Source organism: Acinonyx jubatus, chromosome E2 (genome assembly GCF_027475565.1).
Source record: "Acinonyx jubatus isolate Ajub_Pintada_27869175 chromosome E2, VMU_Ajub_asm_v1.0, whole genome shotgun sequence".
Taxonomy (NCBI): domain Eukaryota; kingdom Metazoa; phylum Chordata; class Mammalia; order Carnivora; family Felidae; genus Acinonyx; species Acinonyx jubatus.
In genome coordinates this window covers 3,310,504-3,326,098 of record NC_069396.1, presented here as the reverse complement: position 1 = coordinate 3,326,098, position 15,595 = coordinate 3,310,504, and the positions used below count along the sequence as shown (strand labels likewise).

The 15,595-nt window shown below is 59.3% G+C and overlaps 1 non-coding gene across 1 annotated transcript; it reads left to right on the top strand.

Moving 5' to 3' along the window:
- The first annotated feature begins 15,100 nt into the window (after positions 1 to 15,100).
- TRNAR-GCG (transfer RNA arginine (anticodon GCG)) lies at positions 15,101 to 15,185 on the top strand. Its single transcript has one exon. It is a non-coding gene; the product is annotated as a tRNA-Arg (tRNA).
- Positions 15,186 to 15,595: the final 410 nt, after the last annotated feature.

Sequence of the window (15,595 nt, the reverse complement as noted above, 5' to 3'; positions counted from 1 at the left end):
TGACAGGATCCAGACCAAGAAGAGACCACCTCTTCCGGGGCACTCTGCTGGGAGTGAGGAGCCTCTTCCCAGAAGCACCCTGGCTGACGTCTTACAAGTCATTGACCGGAGCTGGGTCACGTGCCCATTGTTGGGCCAATCGCTCTGGAGGGACATGATTGCACGATTGGTGGAGACTAATCAGAGGGGGTGGAAGGGAGGGTGAGGGGAGTGTTCATCACGGCCGAAAGACCGTGAGTGTGTGAGCCTTGTGGGGTCCTTCCCTCTGGAAATCGGGGTCTCCGGATTCTTCTGTGTCAGAACAGCCGTCCCACGTACAGCCGACTCAGAAGTCTGCTCCCACCCGCAAACCCCTACAGTGACCAACCTTTAACGCGCCCCTTGGCCGACATCGGATTTACTGGGCTGTTCCCAGACACGGAGCGACTCACAGCATTTCCCCACCGCCCCTCAGCATTTTGGCTCAAGTTCCCTGAAGGTTTTCCTTCCACCCATCAAGTGGAGTCTTGGAAAGACCATCGGAAGGACCCGGCTTCCCTCGGTCATCTCTCCTGTCTCCCCCAACCCGCCAGCTTTTTATTATGAACACTTGTCAAACACACAGAGCAGTTAAGGATGATGGACGCCAGTGTTTACCCATGACCCCCATTCAACAGCTGTTACCATTCTGCCATATTTGCCTTCTATCTCTCTGTTGATATTATGTGTTGATCGGTTGGAAGTGAGCTGTGGGCGTGTTGACGGAACACACACAAATACGCTCGCAGTGTCTGCGGAGGGTGAGCCCCGTCCTTCACCACCCTGCTGCAATTATCGCACAAAAGAAAAATGTGATAGAAATTTCAATACCCAGCCCCTACCAACATTTCCCGGTCACGTATCCATCACGGGGGTTCGTCAGGATCTGAAAAGAAAGTGAATTTACTCCAGCCTCTGAGGGGTTAATGGGGCTGGTTCTTTTATGGCCCCAAATGCACTGAAAAACACAGGCAGTCTTCCCTCCCCGAGGTCGAACTCACCCTTTTCTGTACTCCCTCTTACATGTCTCGGTTTGGGGTTTTGTTTTATTTTGTTTTGTTTTCGGTCATCCACGGGGCAGGAACCAGATGGCATGCTAATGTGCAGGCCTAGGGTCTCGTCCGGGGCAGGCTCCCGGGGCTCCCGGGACTTGGCACGAGACGATGTATCTCTGGCATCCACCAGCTTCTTGGAAAGTGGATTCCGCTCTCCCTTCTCAGCTTTTGCGGGTTCAGACTCTCTTGACTTCTAGTGACACCGCAACGGGGAGCTTTCTGCTTTGTCTGTGCTCCGGTGCTGAGGCAATCATTCCTCCAAATCGGGTCTCTCAGTGAGCCGTGTTGACCGACCCTTTTCAGGGAAGGGGCGCAAGGGTCTGTGGCCACAGAAAAGTGGACGGCCTCAGCCAAAAAAACGGCAGAGGCTCCGGTTTCCCGAACAAGCGAGTGAGTGCCATTTCTATTTTCTGGACTCACAGGACGCCCAGAAATTTCCGTTTGCTCCCACGTTCACGTCGGTTCCAGAACTGAGCTGGATCCGTGGTGGTGTTGAGACGGCCGATGTTGGTAGGGCCGTGGCAGTGCCTGAAGCCACCCTTACGGGGCGACGTGGTCAGCTGGGTAACGGCCCCCCCAAAGATAGTCCGTGTCCTAAAGCGTGGCGCCTGCGAACCCCGCCTTCTCCGGCCCCAAGACGACCTTGCAGATGCGACCGAGTTCCAATTTGGGGGGCGCGGAGAGTGTGTTGGGGGTCTAGGTAGGCCCTGAACACGATCGCGAGTGTTCTCGGAGATGGGGGAGGGGGAGATTGCACGCAGAGAAGTAGAAGCCGTGTGGGCCCAGAGGCAGAGGCTGAGCCCCGGGGCCGTGAGTCGAGAAAAGGCAGCAGCTGTCAGAAACTGGAGGAGGGGAGGAAGTGGAGTCCCCCCTGGAGCCACCAGAGGAAGCCAGCGTGCTGACACCTTGATTTTTAGCTCAGCAAAACAAGATGTCAGACTTCTGGCTTCTAGAACCGTGAGAGAAGAAATTTCTGTCGCCGTAAGCCTCCCAGTTAGTGGTAGTTTGTTACAGTGGCCTTGGGACACGGACGCGGGTAGGTACAGCGAATGTCGCCCCGTTTTACGGGTGAGGAAAGTGACCTTGACCTGTAAGGGAAGCGCTGGGTGTGACCAGGGGTCGGTTCAGTTTGTCTGTGGACTGTCCCCTTGGCTCCCCTGGAAGATGGGGGCCCGAGCGCTCTAGGTTTGATTGGCCAGAGGACGGGGGCCGTCTTCTGTAGACCGTGGGTGTAGACACAGCCGTAAGCTTTGAATTGATCCAGTGATCTCTGCTAGGTGTGTTGGGCTTCTAGGATCAAGGCAGTTCAGCTGATTTATCTATTGGTATCTATCTATCTATCATCTATCGCTGCAGCCATCCATCCAGCTGCCATTTATCCGTCTGTCTTCACGTCCATCACCAAACATGTTCAGCTTAAGAACAGGATATTTAAGCACGGGATACTTAAGAATTAAGTGTGGGCTTGAGGGGTGCGGGGGAGGGGAGCACAGACACGGCTGCCATGGTGGGAAACGGGGGGAAACCCAGGCCAGGAGGCCAGAGTCTACACGGACAAGGTCAACCCAGGCCAAAATGCACTCAGTCAAGAGGAAGTCAAGAGGGTCTTGCTATGTAGAGCAAAGCTCAAAGGAATTTGGGAACAGGGGAAGCTCGAAGGCCTGTGCAAGCAGCTCTGGTCGGTGTGGGAAACTCTGATAACAGCAGGGAGGGTTCTAGAAGCTGGACCTACATGTGAGTGGGGAGCCCTGGAATAGAAGAAGACATCAGGGCCCCGACAAGGGGACTAGATGTCACAAGCAAGCAAGAAACTCAACTCACCGTTAGTTGGGGCACAGGCCCGGGAGAAAAGGCTCAGAAACAAGACACGAGGAGACCTACGTGCTCAAGAGCAACCTGACGGCCAAGGTCACGGTGGACGCCCAAGGTCGACCTGGCGAGCTCCCAGGCACTAGCACGGAGCCCCAGAGGCCTGGGCCGGAGCGCTTGCCCCTGAGCGAGGCAGGCGGGCCTGGCCCTGCAGGGGCGGTGGGGGGTGGGGTGTGCAGCGGCGACAGCTGTGCTCAGACGAGAGCAGAGGTGAGGACCCGGCCGGGCGTGACGGGCAATGTCGAGAGAAGCAGGGGCTGGTGCCCCGTGCTTCTAATTCCAGCTGGCTGTCTGGTTCAGTTATGCACGTATTTAATGAGACTTTGTACATGGTGGGGACCTAAGGCACACTGAGCTCCAGAAGCTCGCCGTCCAGATGAGCAGGCGCACGAGCAGAAAATCACACTCGGGGCGTCCACGGGGGCGGCCGGCCTGGGGGGCGTGGGGGCGAGGAGACACAGAGCGGGGGCAGACTGGGGACCGTGCGAGCCAGTGAGCGCGGGCGCGCTCGGTCCTGGCTGCGCAGAAGGTGCACCTGGGAGCGGCTGAGAATACGGAGGGGGGGCCCCCAGCCCCCGAGATCCTGATTCTGCTGACCAGGGCACAGGGCCTGGGCACCTGTACTTAAAACAACTTCCTCAGATGATGCCACGTTGAAACCACCAGCCTGCAGGGGAAATGCTTCCGGAGTTGGGGGGCCAGACCCTGTCTTAGGGGACACACAAAGGCTTCCTGGCAGAGGTGATGCGGCTTCACCCAGGGTGTCTGTTTGCCCTTCTACCAAAACCAGAGGGGGTATTGTCTGCTTCTCACCCTGGCTGGGCGGCCAGCTAACGTTTTCCAGCTTGGGTGCTCTGCCTGTCCCTGAGCGGGGGGCACCTGCGAGCAGGCACGGTGCCTTTCACGTGGCATCCTCCCCCGTGAGGTCGCCAGGGTTCACAAGGGACAGCGGTGGAAGCCGGTCCTCACCCCAGAGGGCGGGGCCCGAGACCGGGCACTTCTGACCCTCTCCCGGGGGACCCGATCGTGCTTTGAGAGGCGGAGGTGCAAGATGGTCTTAACGCCACTCGATGGGGGAATTGTGTCGGAGGTTTTGAATGAACTTTAAAACATAAAAAAGACGGGGGCCCCTGGGTGGCTCGGTCGGTTAAGAGTCTGGCTCTCGATTTCGGCTCAGGTCACGCTCTCGCGGTTCGTGGGTTCGAGCCCCACGTTGGGCTCTGCGCTGACAGCACGGAGCCCGCTTGGGACTCTCTCTCTCCCTCCCTGTCTCCTCCTCCCCTGCTCGCGCTCTCTCTTTCTCTCAAAAATAAATCAGCAAACATTGAAAAAATTTAAAAAGATGGTTCCTGAGGTTGACTGCTCACAGGATGCACGAAAGATCGGGAGCAAATACTTAAGTGGAGAAAGAAAACACCGCGGCGACTGGCAGGTGGCCCCAGGGCTCCCGACTGGGACACAAGATTTAGCTCAGCCTTAATCTGACCTCTTGTTTCCCCCCTGCCCCGCAGGGGTGATGGCTCGACACGGCCTCCAAGGCCACCTCTGAGCGTAAAGAACAGATTCAAGACCAACATGGTTCTCTCTTTTTCAAATTCTTAACGTATGTGTTTATACGTATTCGAGTGTAGCCGTATTTGAGTTTAGTTTGGGGTGACTGGACACGTCTATACATCCTGCTGTGCTCACCATACAGCTGGTGCTGAGCACCGTCCGAGCTCCCCACGTGTGCTCTAAAAATGACGTAAAACAGAACCAGAGTAAAGTGTCAGGACGTTTTTCCAGAATGAGTGAGCGAGGCTCAGTTTTGCAAAAGAGACCCCAGAAGGAACTCTGGGCTTTGGGGGTGTGGTGATGGCTCTTGAGGGGGCGGTGGGGAGGGCGAGAGGGAACAAGGTGGGGGAAGGAACGAAACACGACACAGTGACAAGAGAGACCACACTCTTCTGGTAGAGGGGGGATGGCCCGTAATGAGTTCTGCTCTTTTAAGAAATTACCTAAAATATGAAAGTTTCTGCTGCCCAAAGTCCCCTCTGGCTGGCTAGATCATTTCATTACTTCTGGTTTTTCATTTGCCTTTGTGGTTGGAATCTGGTGGCCCAGTGGGCTGAAAATAGCCCTCAGAACTGACTTCTGTCGTGTTCCTACCCACCCGTGCTCGCCTCGTTCCGAGAGACGGTGCCCGGGGCTCTTTGCCGTGAGTCCAAGTGGTGAATCCCTGGCTGGGGGCCTCGCGTCGTCTTGAGTCTTTCTGGGTGCCCCGTGGGGCCTGAGCGATCCGTGCTAAGTTACTCTGCTCATCCGGGGCCCCGGCAACCGCGTTCATTCTCCAGCTGGGGCTCTTTCGTCACTGTGCTGACACGGTCGATCTGGAAGTCAGATGGCAAGAAATTCCAGCCATCCAGAAAGTACTTGTGGAGACAGACGAGAAGCGAAAAGCGTCCGCTCCGCGCATGGGGCCCGAGGACCGGGTCCGGAGCCCCTGCCCTCGGGTGGTGCCGTCCAGCTGCCCTGTTGTGCACTCTCTCCGGCCACAGGCTCTGGCCGCTGCGGCTGCTGGGGAGGGACGGTGAGACGCATGTGACCGAGTGGTGCAGACAGAGACGTCTGGGCCATTCTGTGTCCGTGACTTTGATAGGCCTGTACTTCCTCTGCCGAGTAATTCCCCCGATTTGCCAGGGAACAGAGGGAAGGGGGGGGGGGGGTCTCGCTGCTTTGTGCAATTGCAAAAGTGCTGAGGTAAATGACGTTTTAAGGTTTTGTGTATTTTTGAAGAACATTTTTGGCGGAAAGCGTTTTCCTCTCCGTGCCTGTGGGCTGGGGCTCCCCCAAGCTAGCCCCCCTTCTTCCTGCCTTGGGGGCAGGGGGTTTGCAAGAGCCCTTTCCCTGGCCTGGAAGGCTCTTTCCTGGAAGCTTACGGGTCTGCACCACTGGATCAGGCGGCCCTTGGCTCGGACGTGCCTCCCGCGACACCTGCCTGGCCGGGCCGCACCCAGGGTGTCCGCCCCTCAGCGCCCTGTATGGCCTGCGGCCTGTTCACCTTCTGTCCAGTGGCTGCAGCTCTTGGCGAGGGTCCCCTGCCCTTATCCGGCGTCCCCAGTGCCGAGCATGAGCTCCCACGGGCTGGAACTCGGTGCCTGGCCGGTGGTTCCCATCCCCCGTGTGGCTTTCAGCTCCGCCACCCACAGGTCCTGAGAGGTCCTGGGGTCCTCCAGCTCGGGGGCGGCCACCCGTTAAGACCTCCCTACATGCCAGCTTCACATCCTGCCTTCGACGCTTGTGGGCTGACTTTGGGTGAGACGCTTAATATGCCTGTGCCTCAGTTTCCTTATCTGTATAATGGGGACACGGCCGGTAGTGTGTCGGGAGCATTACGCGAATATACAAATGCACTCGGCACTGCCCCCTGCCCCCCCCCCCCCCGCCACGGCCACGACTGCCCCCGTCACTGCTTCCGCAGCTCACGGTTACCACGGCGATGGGCGCCACCGGTGCTGGAGCTCCGACGACGCCTCCTCCGGCTGCCGCTGCGTCACTCTGGCTAACGGCGCCGCCGCGGCGATTCCTACCGCCACGACCCCGGACGCCATTGTCACTGGGCCACGGCGGCTGTCACCACCGCCCTGTTGCTGCTCTTCCTGGGACCTATGCTGTCGCTGCAGCTCCTCTCACTACCGCCCCTGCTTCCACGGGCCACGGGATTACCACCCGCCACAGGCCACTGCTGCTCATGGAAGGACTCCTTCCGTGGTTGCCGTTGGCGGGACCGTGGCGATTCCTACGGCAGTGGCCACCCAGCTTCCTTCCGGGTGACGTCCTCCGCACAGTCTTACCCTGAGTCTTTCTCCAACACCAGCCTCTCAGAGCCTCCCTCAAGTGTCCTGTGATGCGGGGTGGTGTCTTTTAGGGACATCCCGGGCGGGCACCAGTGGGGGGTGGTGTCTTTTAGGGACAGTCCAGGGGGGCACCGGTGGGGGTTGGTGTCCTTTAGGGACAGTCCGGGGGGCACCGGTGGGGGTTGGTGTCTTTTAGGGACAGTCTGGGGGGGCACCGGTGGGGGTTGGTGTCCTTTAGGGACAGTGCGGGGGGCACCGGTGGGGGTTGGTGTCCTTTAGGGACAGTCCGGGGGGCACCGGTGGGGGTTGGTGTCCTTTAGGGACAGTGCGGGGGGCACCAGTGGGGGTTGGTGTCCTTTAGGGACAGTCCGGGGGGCACCGGTGGGGGTTGGTGTCCTTTAGGGACAGTCAGGGGGGCACCAGTGTGGGGTGGTGTCTTTTAGGGACAGCCCAGGGCGCGTCGGCCCGACATGCTTATCACTCTGTCATGCAGGGAGATTCCAGCGGGATGGAGGGAAAGTGTTACGTCATGTGACTGTAGGCTTGCTGCACCTGTTTCCTTACTCCCCTTGGGGACCCCCCCTTTTACAGTGGACTCACTTTGACCTTTGGTCAGGCACCCAGGCTAACTACCAGCTCCTGGGTCATAAAAACTCCCTGTATTGAGTTTCTGTTCAGTGACAGTTTGGAGTTACTCAAACCAACAGTGTTCATTAGGTAGCACAAGGCTTGAAACTTCTTTATTCCTCTTAAAGTCCAATATTTGGACAACATGCTACCTGTAAAATATTACTTCAAAGGGACGTCTCTGAGTCGGTGAGTGTAGGCCTCAGAGCCAGGGGATCCTGGCTGTGTGAGCTCAGCGAAGCGGCCTCCCCTCTCTCTGCCTCTGCCTCTTCCTCTAGGAAACAGGGCTAAAAACGGCGTCCGTCTCCAGGGATTAACATGAGGGTCCGTGAGTTGTTGCAGCTAAAACGCCCCCGCAGCACCTGATGCAGGGCGCCCCATTATTTTTATGCTGCTTGAGAGATGACAGCAGGGACAGTGTCTTCCTTTGCGTGTGTCCGGCCTTGGCCCGGTGACCGGCGCACCAGAGGCCAGTGCGTGCCGATGGAGTGAGTGAGTGAAGGCACGAGGGCCGAATTCACAAGGCGGGTGCGGGCCAGACGGCCCTGGCCTCTCCCTTGGCTTCCCCTGCCCCCTTCCCTCTGCGATGCCCTCCTCCCTCCGCCAGCACTGCCTTGGTGTCTCCCCTCCCGGTCACGCCTGGTTCCCAGGGGTTCTAGCGCCAGCCCCTTGCATCTCCGTGTGATACAAGTCGCCACAGCCCTGCCCCGAGAGTGCCACAGGGGCCCCTTTCCTTTCTTTTAGGACTAACCGGTTCTCGGCGAAGCGATTTCAGGCAAGCAGGCGTGACACACGGCTGTCTAATGAAAATCTTGCCGGTTGGAGGCCAGCGGCCTGGCTGGGGCAGCGTCTGTCTTACCCGCCACGGTCCTACACGCACGACAGACGGCAGGCGTGGCCTCGAGGGGAATCTCAGATTGGAGTTCTGGCCGCCCTCGTCAGTGTGTAACAGAGGGTTCACGGCCAACCTCAAGGTGGAGGGCCCGCGAAAGTTTTGCGTTCATTGCAAACGGAACTCCTGAGAGCCTCGTGTCTGTATCAGACCACACCTGCTTGTCTTCCTCCTTTGACCTTCACGGACAGGTGTTCCTCAAGGCTGCCTTTGCCCCTCTCTTCCCTCACTCCACTGGCCCTCCCGGTCCAGAGCCAGCTCCAGCGAGCCTATATGGCACTCTGTGAACTGGAAAAAGTCACCCCTGCTGGGAAGATGGGTTAAAAAAGGCTCCCCCTCTGGGTGAACACCTGCAGGCCTGGGGCTTGGCAAACTGCCTGCCGTGCCTTTTGTGTAAAGAAAAAAGAGCCCCTTGCTTCAGAGAAGGCCGCATACAGCTTGCATTTTTAACTCTGCCTGAAAGCCAGGTGCTTTGTGCAGTGCACACACTGTGCCACTGTGTGTGGCAGCCCCGCTTCCAACACCCGATCCATCGGCTTTGAAAAGTCTGTGGTGTAATCTCTTGCCACCCGCGCCGTTACGTTCCTCAAAAATACCCGGGATTGCTAAACAGCAGCTGGAGAGGCAAACTCACAAACAAAACCAACAACAGGGAATTAGATACCCTCAAACCAAATCTCTAGATGGCATCTGCGTCCCAAACAAACCACATCTGTAAGTATTGAGGACCCGCTTCTGTAAGCAAAGCTCTCAACCACTTTCTCTGAACAGCTCAGGGGACGTTGCTTCCATGCGGCCATCTTTGGAGCCTGTGCATTGTATGTGATGCGAACTGTACTTTAAAACGTCCTTCGAGGGGCGCCTGGGTGGCGCAGTCGGTGAAGCGTCCGACTTCAGCCAGGTCACGATCTCGCGGTCCGTGGGTTCGAGCCCCGCGTCGGGCTCTGGGCTGACGGCTCGGAGCCTGGAGCCTGTTTCCGATTCTGTGTCTCCCTCTCTCTCTGCCCCTCCCCCGTTCATGCTCTGTCTCTCTCTGTCCCAAAAATAAATAAAAAACGTTGAAAAAAAAATTAAAAAAAAACGCCCTTCCAAATATTTGCTGCCCGAGACAGATGTCCTGGGAATGCTGTCCCTGGAGTTTCAGAGGCTCGAGGAACGCTTTCTTGATCCTTGTCTGTTTGAGGTCCCCGCGTCGACAGGGTGAAGCGTAAACGGACGCACAAGGACAGTGGTTTAAAAACGTACGAGCGTTCCACAAAACACGGAGACTCTCAAAAGCGCGGTGGTAGGAGGGTGCCTCTGGGTAAACATTTGAACCCACCCCTTCTTCCAGAAACGGAGAGAAAAGCAGCATCCACTTCAAAGGGCTGCTGAAGGATCAAATGAGATCCCGTACGCAAAGCGCTCACAACGTTGCTGAGCACGTGGTCGGTGCTCAGTGAAATTAAACCGTAATTACTTTTCTTGCCGCTTCGCGTTTTTGTGCGACATTCAGCATTCGTCTGGGTGCCTTGCAAATGCTAGGTACGCAATGATATCTTCCCTTCGTTGTTTTTTAAAGGAAAAAACACGTACAAATGTAAGAAGCACCCGCAAGACAGGGTCTGTGTGTGGCCAGAGAATTGAAACAAAGCTTCCTCCTTCCTCGACCTTCCAAAAGCCAGAGATACGTGATGCTCACAGTTTGCTAGGTGTCCTTGCCAGGCGCGAGCGGGTGTTCTGTTTTTATAAAAATAGGATTATACCAGGCGCACTGCTCTGCGCCTTGCGGTGTCTGGATTTTGCACATGGAGGGGTGTTTAGTTTCCGAGTGGGTGTTTTTCGCAGTGATGTGGACCCGCAGGTGGTCTGAATGGACCGACTCTGGGTCTGGGGTTCCTGCCGTGGGACCGGCCCCGGGTCTGGGGTTCCTGCCGTGGGACCGGCGTGATGCCTTGTGTTCTCAGTTGCTTTCAAATAGTGATGCCTTTTCCTGCTCCAGAGGAGAAAAGGAAGGTGACCCAGGCTTGCGTTTCCCTGCGGGGAGTGCTCAGCATGGAGACCCTGAGCCAGAGGACGTGGCTTTTGCTGCTTTGGGCGGAATGCCCACGGCATGGTGCCCGGGCTGGACTCGGGGGTGGGGGGGGGGGGACGGCGCCCTTGGGTCAGCTTTCTCTTTCGCGCTGCGTTGCAGAGCAATTCTGGCCGAGAACAGTTCTGATAGAAAGAGCTTCTGAATCGGTATAACAACAGTTATCTTGCAAAAGGGCAAAACTGAAAAAAAAAAACCCAGGTTTTAAAAAGCATTACGGTTATAGAGATGTGTCGCCTAAAATACCCTGTAACGGTTTGTGGGAATGTTTTGAGCCACGTTATGAAAGAGGGGCTCCGGGCCAGAGTTTTCAAGGGTAATCAGAAAAACCAACCCTGAACCCTGGGAGCGTGTGCGGCCCACCCTGGCGATGTCACAACACATGTCTCTCAGGGCGGCCGTGTCGGACCCTCGGGTGCACCTGGCTAGGGCGGGATCTTGAGGGAGAGCCTTTGCGCTTTGAGAAGGGACACAGTCCACCTGCTACTTCCTGAGTTGTCACGGCTCTGCGCCGCGGAGGACGGTGAAGGTCAGGTGAAAATAGGCACGGTCACGATTTGTTACTTAGCAAGGGACACGAGCTACGCTCACGTTGGGCCTCCTGAATTTGGGGTTGTGTCCCGGCCATCCTGGGCTTGTCCTAGCCCCTCCCTGCTCTCCCTGCTTCCCAGTGGGGTCCTTGCCCGGTGGCCCCCCAGCTCTCTCCCGTGATCTCTCCCCCCACCCGCCACCCGCCTTGCTTCTCCTTCTTGGAGAGGCTCACCCCGGGCCACGGACCCCGAATCTCCGTGGGGTGCGTCGGTCGGGGTGCGGGGCATTCGGGCACCTTCGCGCTGGATCCGCTGTGGGGGCTCCCGACACGCGCTCCTCCCTGACCTCGTAGAAACGCCGCCGATTGTTCTGTTTCACGTGGCGTACAAGGGGGGTGGGTAGTTCCCCGGCCTCCCTGTGGACGGGGTCGCCCTCACCCCCAAGGCTGGGGAGGAGCCAAGGGGCTGGCTGGAGACCCGGGAGCTGGGCGGCACGCTGGCTGTGGGATCTGGGCGGTCTGAGCAGCCTCTCTGGGCTTTAGTTTCTGCACCTTTAAAACGGCGCAGGAATCCTGGCCCTCCCTAACTCACGAGGTTGACACGCGGCCGCGGCGGGACAGCAGGGGCCACGTGCTCACCGCATCTGAGAGCATCTGAGAGCGGCCGTCTGCGCATGCACCGGGCCACATCCCGAAGACCCGAGCGCGTCTCTCTCTGCTGTTTCGCCTCGATGTGTGCAGTGTCTGGCATGATGCCTGGTCCACGGGAGCGTCCGGGAAGCGTTTGCTGGCTGAAGCCTGACAGCCGGGGGTCTGGCTTTTGATACGCCTTCGCCCCCAAGCACCAGGAGAGCTGACCAGCTGCCAGGCGTGGCCTGGGCACTGGGAGAACAAAGGGCCGCGTGTGGCAAGGGATCGAGGCAGAATGACACCGCGGCTCATGAAGAGTCCACACGTTCTAGATCAAGTCAGTTACCCAGAAGGGAGCGCCGGCTTCCCTGTTTTGTACTCGACAGACACACATACAGCGCCCGCTCTGATCGTGGCGTGGCTGTTGGAGCCGTGAACATGAACCACGTAAGTCCTTCCAACAGCCCTTCGGGAGCAGGTCTCACCGTCACCACCACCATTTCGTGGAGGAGGCAGGAGATGCCCCGTAAGTTGCCCCGGGTTGCCGTGGTGGGCAGAGCAAAGCCCCCTCCCCCCCCCCCCCCGAAGAGTCTGTGACCTTCATGGCAGAAGGACGTCGCAGATGTGATTATGTCAAGGATCTCGAGGTGAGGAGATCGTTCTGGGAGACCCGGGTGGCTCAGTGGGGGCACAAGCGTCTTGGTGAGAGGGAGGCAGGACGTGAGGAGTCAGACGTGAGGACAGAGCAGGGGCGACAGGTCGGGGACTGCCACGCTGCTGGCTCTGACGGCAGAGGTGCGGCCACGGGGCAAGGAAAGCGGGCGCCTCCAGAAGCTGGAAGAGCCACCGGAACGGACTCCTCCCCGGACCCTCCAGGAGGAACACGGCCTTGTGGACACCTTGACCCCAGCCCAACGAGGCCGTGTCCTACCTGCGGCTCCCAGAAGCGAGAGGTGACGGGTCCGTGTCGGTTTCACCTGCTGAATCTGTGCTCAGGTGCTATGGCAGCGACAAGAGCGGAACGGAAGGTCTTGAACAGATGCGACGGTGATTTTCCAACCCGACCTCCTGCTCTGCAACCCGGTGCCCCTCTCAGGGCAGGGACAGGCACCTGCCCTCCGCCCTTCCCTGTCCGGCGTCTCCGGGCTGCTGGGCCCGTCCCGGGCCGCGAGGGGGCTGCGTCCCAGCCAGCCAGCTCCGCACCGCGGACGGCCCGGGGCTCAGCCAGGCTGGGAGCCGGTTTGTGGACTGTGGCCTAGGGGCAGGTTGGAAAATGACTTTTGCCCACGTCTGTCTCCGCAAACAGCAACGCAAAGGACACACGTCCCGGGGGGCTTCGAGTGGAGTCCCCCGACTGCCTAGAGAAGGACGCAGCCCTTTTCCCAGCGAGGGGTGAAGTGAAGGTGCCCCTTGGCTCACTAGCTGCTCGGAGCCAGATCTTTTGCATAAAGAAAAGGCAGGGAGGGGGGACAAAAACAGAAAACGAGAAGCTGAGGGGTAAAGGGTGGAGAGAAACGCAGTGCCTCCTGGAGCGCCCGGTCTGAGTTTGCCGGACAGGGGGTGTTGGGGGGCTGGGGTGAGCCACCCCGGCCGGCCAGGCACCCCGCGTGGGAGCTGGAGGGTGCCTCGGCAGCCGCGGTGACCCCTGTGACCCCTCAGGGCGCCCGGGGCGGCCGACAGGCCTCAGTGGGGCAGGAGCCCACCAGCCCGGGAAGAATCTGAAGCAGAGGAACTTGGCCGAAACCCAACTTCTCTAAAAGTATTAAAAGCCCGTGGCCCACAAAGGCCTGGTTGCAAGGTCCCGCGGGCTCTGACAGTCGGGTCCCTGACCGTTGAGACCAAGTGTGGTCCTGGCGTTGAGCAATAGGGCTGTACCCTGGCACCGTACCCACCCTGCCCTGCCCCGTCCTACTCACACTGGAGGAGAGGAGAGGAGGGGAGAGAGGAGGAGAGAGGAGGGGAGGGGAGGGGAGAGGGAAGGAGAAGGGAAGGGAGGAGAGGAGGGGAGGGGACGGGAGGGGAGGGGAGGGGAGGGGAGAGGGAAGGAGAGGGGAAGGGAGGGAGGAGGGAGGGGAGAGGAGAGCGAAGGAGAGGGGAAGGGAGGAGAGGAGAGGAGAGGAGGGGAGGGGGGGCGAGGGGAGGGCTGCTGCCAGTGGGCCAGCGTGTTCCTCCGTGGATGTTCGTGACGACGTGCCTGTACACGTGTATGCACGTGTGGCCTCGTGTGCCAGTGTGTAGGCCAGGGAGTGGCTCCCATAGTCCTCCAGGCTTGGGGTCCCAGACGGTCTCCTGGGTGGCCTCTCCAAGGACGGCCAGAAAGGCGCTGGGCGGGGCCCCAGCACGGATCCCGGTGCTGCCATCTGGGAGGGACGGGCGGTGGTGACAACAGAGCTGACTTACTGAGCTCTTACTATGCGCCGGGCCCCGTCCTGGGCACTTCGTGGCCCCAGCCCGTGGAACCCGTGAGTCGGGGAGAAAAGAACTCCTTTTGGCCTTTCAGTCCAGCGAGGTGGAGCCATTTTCCCAAGGCGGCGCGGCAGTGGGCGGCGAGGAAGCCTGGCTCCAGGGCCGAGGCCCAGGTGCTCCAGTCCGCTGGCTCCTGGGGGAGTAGCCACCGGAGCCCCGCAGGCCGGTGCGGCCCCAGAAGGGTGGCCACTCCCTCTCCCCCGCGTTTGTCCGGGGCGCTGGCCTCCTCGGAGCTTCCAAGCCCTCCGGTGACTTTGCGGCGAGGCCTCCGCCGGGGCCGGAGAGGGTCTTGGCCGCCAGCCGGGACTCACGCTCAGGCACGGAAGGCACTTGGGAGGGCGAGCCACGGGGGTGTGCGTGTGTGAGGCTCCAAGGCCCTCGCCAAGCGTCTCTCCGGTGGGGCAGAAGCGTTAGTCCGCCCGCCTCGAGGTCCCGTCCGTCCTGCCAGCCTCCAGGGCATGACTGAGTCTCCTTTGACTCCGACTCCGAGGCAGGCTCCGCTCCGTAAGGGGGCGGCCCCGGGATTTCGAGCAGACGCCTGTCCCCGAGCCTCCCGGTCCTTGCCGGTCAGGGCCTCCCGGTCCACCGGAAGGGCAGCGGAACGAGCGGGTTTTCCTCCCTGGTGTCCAGCGTGCGGCCGCCCAGAGTTTGCCTTCTGGAGCCCGGTACGCAGAGCAGGGCCGGCTGGGGGGCCCTGTCACCCCTCGAGGTCGCCGCCCCCCTCGAGTCCCTGCCTTCCCGACTCCTGGCTCTGGCTGTTCCGGGGTTTCCCGGCGGTGGCCACACGCAGCACGGGTGAGCGACCCACGTGGATCCAGCTCCTGGCAGGCCAGCCAGGAGCGAGCCGCGCTGTGGCGGTCCCGTGCCCGTGGCCCAGAGCCCCACTGTGGGCTCGCCTTCCAGCCCCCCGACTTTCCGAGCTCGGAACCCCTGGTGTCCTGAGCTCCGCCTTGGCCGGGAGCTGATACCCGTCAGATGGGGAAGCCGAGGCTTCCGTGTTCGGACCCGGGGACGGGTCAGGCTCCTGGTTTCTCTCTGAAAAGGAGGCATGTTTCCAAAGGATTTTCTTTGAGGTCGTGTCTGCTTAGAAAAGACGCCTAGAGGGGTGCCTGGGTGGCTCAGTTGGTTGGGCGTCTGACTGCGGCTCAGGTCATGATCTCACGGCCCGTGGGTTCGAGCCCCGCGTCGGGCTCCGTCCTGACAGCTCAGAGCCTGGAGCCCGTTTTGGATTCTGTGTCTCCCTCTCTCTCTGCCCCTCCCCTGTTCACGCTCTGTCTCTGTCTCAAAAATAAACATTAAAAAAAAAAAAAAAAAAAAGAAAGAAAAAATGCGTAGAAAATGATGCAGAAAACCATCCTGACCGTTTGCTTGAATTGCACTGGTCATTCCTTTTTCTTCTGACTGGTGGTGACAGACAGCACACACATGTGTCTAGCGAGTGACGTAAAACAACATGTCTTTAATTCCAAATGCAACGGGCCCAGTGCAGGCAGCCTGGAAAGCACAGGGAAACACGAAGTTGGAGAGAAAAAAGAAGAAACAAACAAAACACGGGGTGGGGAATTAAAACAAAAAAAACCCAAACAAAAAGAAAGTGAAAAA